The 8,276-nt window shown below is 28.9% G+C and overlaps 1 protein-coding gene across 1 annotated transcript in view; it reads right to left on the bottom strand.

Annotated features, from left to right (window-relative positions):
- LOC111638289 (zinc finger protein 726-like) overlaps positions 1–7,534 on the bottom strand; it is a 14,312-nt gene extending 6,778 nt beyond the window's left edge. Inside the window, exons 1-2 of the mRNA XM_023383978.1 lie at positions 7,519–7,534; positions 2,937–3,088 (exon numbers count right to left, since the gene is read on the bottom strand). The gene's annotated coding sequence lies outside the window, so the exon portion shown is untranslated. The remainder of the gene's footprint in view (positions 1–2,936; positions 3,089–7,518) is intronic.
- Between the last annotated feature and the right edge of the window lie 742 nt (positions 7,535–8,276).

The following is an 8,276-nucleotide window of genomic DNA, read 5'->3' as shown; positions in this document are numbered from 1 at the left end:
CGAAACATTAAGTACAACCCTGAGAACAGAATGCCAAGCCACGATCTGGCCACGTGAATAAGTTGAAGTTACATCCTTCTAACAGGAAAAGTAACTTTCGTTATCATGGAATTATAACAAAACCTGCCAATTCAATATAAATGGAAAAAAAATATTATATGGAATTGAACGAAAATGAAAATTTGCTTGATAATTCAACTACGCTTGTTGGAGAACAATAAAAACACTACACTCAACAAGTCACCAATAAAACTCAACTGCCTAACCTATAACCAAAGTCTCCATTTAATTTGTTTAAAAAAAAAAGCGCTTGACAAACTTGCTCCGGTTTCCCCTATAAATCAGTAACAGTATAAATTTGGAAACGTTGCTGGGAAAAAGTTTGCTCAACTTTACCCAGCAACGTTTCCAAAGTTTGGTGGCACTGTCTGTAATAAAACGTTTTTAAAATAATATATATTTTTAACTATTATAGGAAGGCAAATAAATGAATTTTGAAAGTAGGGATAAGTTTTATATAAAAATGTTAAATGCGAGTAATGTGTAAAATTATCATTAAGTACGACCTTACTGCAGATAATGAAAGTCGTGTGTATATCCCCAATTTGTTAATTTTTAACCAGCAAAATTCCATAGCCTTAATTTCCCTAATAATCAATCTTTCCTGCAAAATTTCAGAAATTTTCGACAAAAGAACAGGAGTTATTAACTTTTAAACAGCGTGAACAAAATCGTGCCTCCCACACACTAACATTTATACATACAGATAAAACCCAAGATATTTTTTTGTGGTTTAAAGGAATTCTACATTTAGAAATGTAAAAATCTTGTGGAGTCATTTTGACCGATCGTCACTACTTTCTTTTTGTGATATATAACAACCGAAAAAGTAATACGAAAATCTTGTAAATTACAAATCCATATTTTGTGATTTCATATATAAGCAACATATTAGAAAATTGTATTAAAATTCATTGTTTTGAAAACTTTGTAGAAATTATTTAGTCTTTTAGAAAAATTAACAAAATAACAAGAGAGATTTTTCACTTTCCATCATGTCCATTGAGAAAAGATATTACTGTACTAATGAAGTAGGCTCACTGTACTAGTAATTTATGTTATTTGTAATTTAGCACTGTGAAAGCCAGGAGACTAGTTCTGTAACGAAAGATTTTTACACCCATTGAACTTCACAATTCGTTGTAAAACTGTTTTGCTCATTTTATAATATTAGAGAGGTTGCAGCCAAAGTATAAACTTTAAACTTGTACGGCAAGTAAAAGAACACGTTTGACGTTTCAACTTCAAATAAAATAAGTTGCGCCAACGTTGACAAAGCAAACTGATTCATGCGATATTGCCGAAAAATGGCAGAAACATTTAAGGTCACCAACGAACGAAATTAACGAATTAGATTATCTTAAAATATTAAAAAGATATTCAATAATTATTTTTTACTTTAATTAGCGTCCTGTCTTCTACCGTACGATTTAACAGTAGAAAAAGTGCAATGCGTTTTGCCTGTTTTCACGCCATCCTTATCGCACTGAAATATATAAAAATTGTATACGCACTTTACATTACTTACAAAAATATTTAATAATTAAAACATTTCTGCATTAAAATAGTCTGTTTTTTTTGCAATGTTATTCATAAATGCTTAAACAATCATTATTTTAATAAAATACGTCGTAAATTCAACCCAAAACAGAGAACAAGCAAACATTTAAGCCGAACTCCTACCTGTCATGTTTGACGTTCCAAACGACATTTTAAAACTTGTAAAATTACAAGATAACGACGCTCGACGTTCGACGTTTATGTTTTAACAATGAAAACTTCAATCGCAACCTCTCTATTATTTATTTGTAATCAACTGCTACTTAAACTACATAAAATTAGAAATTGCAGTGTTTATTAATTTGTTGTAATCTCTGTTTATGTAATTGCAGTATTTCACAGTATTAGAAAAATAAATAAATCTGGTATTTTGTGCTATCATCGTTGCAATTCGCCTCAAAGTAAATTGTGCCTAGGGTTTCGTAAATCTTAGATCCGCCTGTATGTCGGGCAACCTTTCTCAACATCTGGCCGCATCCAATGTGGACCTGACCAATGAGTCTGAAATAAAAACTCATTGTTTATTCTCTAACTTATCGTGCACTAAAAAGCAGAAGTACAGTACTCAAACTACAAATTGAGAAACTTTGAAACAGTATAATTTATATATATAGACTTACGTTTAAATTCGCTTCTTACTTTTAGGAATGTTTTGTACAAAGTGAAGTATTCAAATATAGTCAATTTTCGCAAATCTTCAGATTTTGAGATCATATAAATTCAAAAAATATGGCAAACAATGAAGTAAATATCTGTGCGTAGACATGTATTTGTCATCTAGTTAGCCTAAAATTTCAGAATTAATTGAACATTAAGAAACTAAATTTAGTAAGTGTTCATTGTCTATAAGGGACATTAATGCTATTAAATTTTGGCAATAAAACATCCAGGGGTAAAGAAATAGAAGATGGTCACGTGTAAAATCTCCAGTGATATCAGATTTCCTTAAAATTGTATTTGTTGTTAAAATAGTTTGTGAAATGCATTTCTACCATTAACATCACGCATTTCTTCTTTCTTTAATAATTAAAATTATAGAAAGTGTTTATAACACATGGCGTCAATGACAATTTTATTTATTTATTAATAATGTAGATGTTATTTTTTAAATAAAATCTCTTAACAGCCAGAAAACTTCCACAATTCGATACTAGATTTTTTCTTATAGAATACACATTTTTTTATTTAATACAGAATACACCTACAATCGAAGCATAATATTCATTACTGATATTGAGCTACGTTTTCAACCATTCAGAAACCTAAGTTAATATTAAAGTTTCACTGTAAAATATTTCGAAATTTCTATTACTTACCAATACGTTTACATCATCATCTGGGAGATGAACAACTTCTTTACGATCTTCAGTCTTTACTTCAATCTTCAATTTTTTCAAGACAACTTTACATTCTGATTTTATACCATGTTTTACATCACAATCCTCTTTTATTTCTTCTTTCTTAATATCTGTAGTGGAATTTACAATCTTTTTTGTTAAAGGATAATAAGAAAAACTTGAAATATAAAATAAAACTGATCGTATTTTCAATAATTAATATAACAATATTAACTTAAGTCGTTCACTACATCATTTATTTCTGATTACAAGCCGAAAAGTGGCTTTGAGTCACGGCGAATTGCTGTGATGTGATATACAAATTATAATCAGTACGATTATAAACTTGTTTTCGTTATTAAATAGACCAGCAACGAGTGCTTAACTTTTCCGGAAACATTTAAAATTACGTGTGGCGCCATCTCTTATGATATTTTGTTTAAAATATGTTTATATTTTTAACAATTATAAAATTAAAAAATACTTAATTTTGAAATAAAGATGTGTTTTATAAAAATCGCATATTAGAAAATGAATAGACTCGTTATTATCTCTGACCCTACTGAAGATACACACGACCCGCATTATCTTTTCAGCCCCTCGACCTTTAATTACAAAAACTTAAATGCATCAATCCCATTGATACAGAAACCTTCCTTCTAAATTTAAGAAATTTTCGACAACAAGCACAATAATTATTTAACTTTAAAAAGGTTGAAGAAAATCATCGTCCCCCTTCACACACGCTGACATTTATGCATACAAAAAATCCTAGAATTTTTTAATTTCTCGTCGTTTTAAGTTGTCTTAAGTTTAAAAATGTAAAAATGTTCGTAACAATTATTTTCTGACAGACTTCCCTTCTGTTATATATAAGAGCCGAGAAAGTAAAACTTAGTTAAAGTGTTAAATAATCAAGGATATAAAAATATTCAATTAGAATCTTACAATCATTTTACATGATTGTAAGATTCTCGTAGTTGTAACATATTATATTTCATAAGATTCTATTCTCATAGTTGTAACATATTACAATAAATTTATGTTAATTAAAGTTCAATATTCCAATGTTTTCCGATTTTAGACGTTCTGACCATCCATTAGCACGACAATATAAAATACGTCGACAAATATAATTACAAAATTCTATTTGACAAATAGAATTACAAAATTCTATTTGTCGACGTTGATAACTTCGTCTGTAAATTTACACATATGTACGATGCACTGTACAGTCAGTGTGTTACATATCCGTATCACTCCCTCACACTTCGTTTCAAATAGAATACATAAATGTATATGTAATAAAAAGCTGAATTTTGAAAGTACAGGTGAGTTTTATTTATAGATACATAAAATTAGTACTTTAAAAACTTAGAACCTGTGAGAAGTAACAATACATCCGAGTCTGAGCACCCATTAATGGAGAACCCACTATTTTCAGAATATCATAAACATATATTCATAAAAACAATAAAATAAATACAAACAGACTTCTTCGACATTTATTTTTAAAAAGTTCGAATTTATTCATATAATTGAACTGTAATCTGAAAAAATTAAAGACCTATAAATTCTCACTGTCTTCTTTCTATGTGTCAGTCCTTTCTTAATCTCGAGAACGGACGAAAATGATAGACAAGACTAGGTAATATGGAGAGAGTAGGAACAGGAGACCCCGATTAACTGTGTACAAACGTTTGGAAAAGATCGAAACTCATATTATTTCAATTATAAACTTTTGTCCTGAAAATAGTTAATTAAAGACCGGCACAACTGCATTGTTATATGAAAAGTATAATGCACAGAGGCAAGCCACTACTAATTTGAGATGAAAAGCATATATTTTAAATTATATACATTAAAAATATGATTAAAATTGAATACCAACATTGTGACGATGTCATAATAAATAATTGCTCATTTCATTGAAATCTAAATCATATAAATTGGACTTTTCTCTGTAGTAAATTCTGATCAATTGAACTAAGAATTTTAAATCTCTCAACTAAATTAAATGTACTGTACATAACTGATAATACTAAATTCTATTTTATTCCTTATCCATTATAGACGACGTATTCGCAACGTTTTTCAAATGTTATCATTCCCATTTATATGAATTTATGTACAGTATTACGAATTATTCTTATCACTACAAAAAACTTTCATAGTATTAAAAGCATTAAGCCTCTTACCTCTTTCGATTTTATAACCAGAATGACTCCAAATAGTGGATGCGTTTGTGTTAGTAGAAATTGGTTCTCTTTTAATATTTATCTGAAATAATAAAATACTACGTAATATTATTACACAGATTCATATTTATAGAAAAACATATGAACAATTATTTAAAGTAGAGCATAAAAATACGCTTACTAAATATTTTTAAAAAAATATAGCCTAGTTTCTACTTTTCTTTTTATAGTAGTCCCTATCATCTATTTAACACCTTTCAGAGGAAAATTTTGAATTCCAAACGTGTATTCAGCTTTTCAGCACATAGGTTATAGGTATACAGTTTATTGGTACCTCTTGCCCAATTAAATGAATCTGATATTGTTTGAATATGTAAAGAATAGTTTATTAAGAATCAGGCTGCAATTTGATAAATTCCCACTTTTCCCAGTCTGTATGACTGTTTCACAGTCCTTTCTTAATCTCAACAACAGTTAGATAGCTGAAAGCCCCAGATGTGCTTAGAGGCACGAGATCCCGATTAACTATACAAGAATTTCCGATGCAAATCAAAAGTCACGTTATTTCAATTCACAAAGGTTACTCTAAAAGAAGTTAGATACGTAAACGTCATGACTCTATTACTAACAGGAAAAGTATGATGTACAGGAACAAGCTACTACTAATTTGAAGTAAAAAGCACATATTTTAAATTAAATACATTAAAAATATGANTTATATCTGACCTTACTGAAGATACGACCCGCATTATCTCTATAAGCCCCTCGACCTTTAATTACAAAAACTTAAAAGCATCAATCCCATTGATACAGAAACCTTCCTTCTAAATTTAAGAAATTTTCGACAACAAGCACAATAATTATTTAACTTTAAAAAGGTTGAAGAAAATCATCGTCCCCCTTCACACACGCTGACATTTATGCATACAAAAAATCCTAGAATTTTTTAATTTCTCGTCGTTTTAAGTTGTCTTAAGTTTAAAAATGTAAAAATGTTCGTAACAATTATTTTCTGACAGACTTCCCTTCTGTTATATATAAGAGCCGAGAAAGTAAAACTTAGTTAAAGTGTTAAATAATCAAGGATATAAAAATATTCAATTAGAATCTTACAATCATTTTACATGATTGTAAGATTCTCGTAGTTGTAACATATTATATTTCATAAGATTCTATTCTCATAGTTCTAACATATTACAATAAATTTATGTTAATTAAAGTTCAATATTCCAATGTTTTCCGATTTTAGACGTTCTGACCATCCATTAGCACGACAATATAAAATACGTCGACAAATATAATTACAAAATTCTATTTGACAAATAGAATTACAAAATTCTATTTGTCGACGTTGATAACTTCGTCTGTAAATTTACACATATGTACGATGCACTGTACAGTCAGTGTGTTACATATCCGTATCACTCCCTCACACTTCGTTTCAAATAGAATACATAAATGTATATGTAATAAAAAGCTGAATTTTGAAAGTACAGGTGAGTTTTATTTATAGATACATAAAATTAGTACTTTAAAAACTTAGAACCTGTGAGAAGTAACAATACATCCGAGTCTGAGCACCCATTAATGGAGAACCCACTATTTTCAGAATATCATAAACATATATTCATAAAAACAATAAAATAAATACAAACAGACTTCTTCGACATTTATTTTTAAAAAGTTCGAATTTATTCATATAATTGAACTGTAATCTGAAAAAATTAAAGACCTATAAATTCTCACTGTCTTCTTTCTATGTGTCAGTCCTTTCTTAATCTCGAGAACGGACGAAAATGATAGACAAGACTAGGTAATATGGAGAGAGTAGGAACAGGAGACCCCGATTAACTGTGTACAAACGTTTGGAAAAGATCGAAACTCATATTATTTCAATTATAAACTTTTGTCCTGAAAATAGTTAATTAAAGACCGGCACAACTGCATTGTTATATGAAAAGTATAATGCACAGAGGCAAGCCACTACTAATTTGAGATGAAAAGCATATATTTTAAATTATATACATTAAAAATATGATTAAAATTGAATACCAACATTGTGACGATGTCATAATAAATAATTGCTCATTTCATTGAAATCTAAATCATATAAATTGGACTTTTCTCTGTAGTAAATTCTGATCAATTGAACTAAGAATTTTAAATCTCTCAACTAAATTAAATGTACTGTACATAACTGATAATACTAAATTCTATTTTATTCCTTATCCATTATAGACGACGTATTCGCAACGTTTTTCAAATGTTATCATTCCCATTTATATGAATTTATGTACAGTATTACGAATTATTCTTATCACTACAAAAAACTTTCATAGTATTAAAAGCATTAAGCCTCTTACCTCTTTCGATTTTATAACCAGAATGACTCCAAATAGTGGATGCGTTTGTGTTAGTAGAAATTGGTTCTCTTTTAATATTTATCTGAAATAATAATATATTACGTAATATTATTAGACAGATTCATCTTCATAGAAAAACACATAAATAATTATTTAAAGTAGAGCATAAAAATAAGCTTACTAAATATTTTTTAAAAAATATGGCCTACTTTCTACTTTTTTTACAGTAGTTTTATCATCTATTTAACACCTTTCAGAGGAAAATTTTGAATTCCAAACGTAAATTCAGGTTTTCAGCAGATATACTTATACAGTTTATCGGTACCTCTTGCCGAATTAAAGGAATTTGATACTATATGAATATGTAAATTATAGTTTATTAAGAATCGGGGTGCAATTTCAAAAGACTTATAAATACCCATTTTCCTTAGTCTGTACTACTGTTTGACATTATTTTCTTAATCTCGACAACAGAGTTAGATAGCTAAAACCCGAAACAACATGTGCTTAAAGGCACTAAGTCGGAAATTCTTGTATACAAGAACTTCCGATGCAAATCGAAAGTGAGGTTATTTCAATTCAGAAAGTTTCCTCTGAAAGAAGTTAAATACGAAAACGTCACGACTCTTATAAACAGAAAAAGTATAACGTACAAGAAAAGCCACAACTAATTTCAGGTGAAGGGCATATATTTTAAATTAAATAAAAGAATAATATAATCAAAAATTGCAGCCCGGCATTGTGAGGATGTCACAATA

The sequence above is a fragment of the Centruroides sculpturatus genome, unplaced genomic scaffold, assembly GCF_000671375.1.
Source record: "Centruroides sculpturatus isolate CEXI.00-Female unplaced genomic scaffold, Cexi_2.0 scaffold1136, whole genome shotgun sequence".
NCBI classification, from domain to species: domain Eukaryota; kingdom Metazoa; phylum Arthropoda; class Arachnida; order Scorpiones; family Buthidae; genus Centruroides; species Centruroides sculpturatus.
This window is presented reverse-complemented; position numbering and strand designations above follow the sequence as displayed.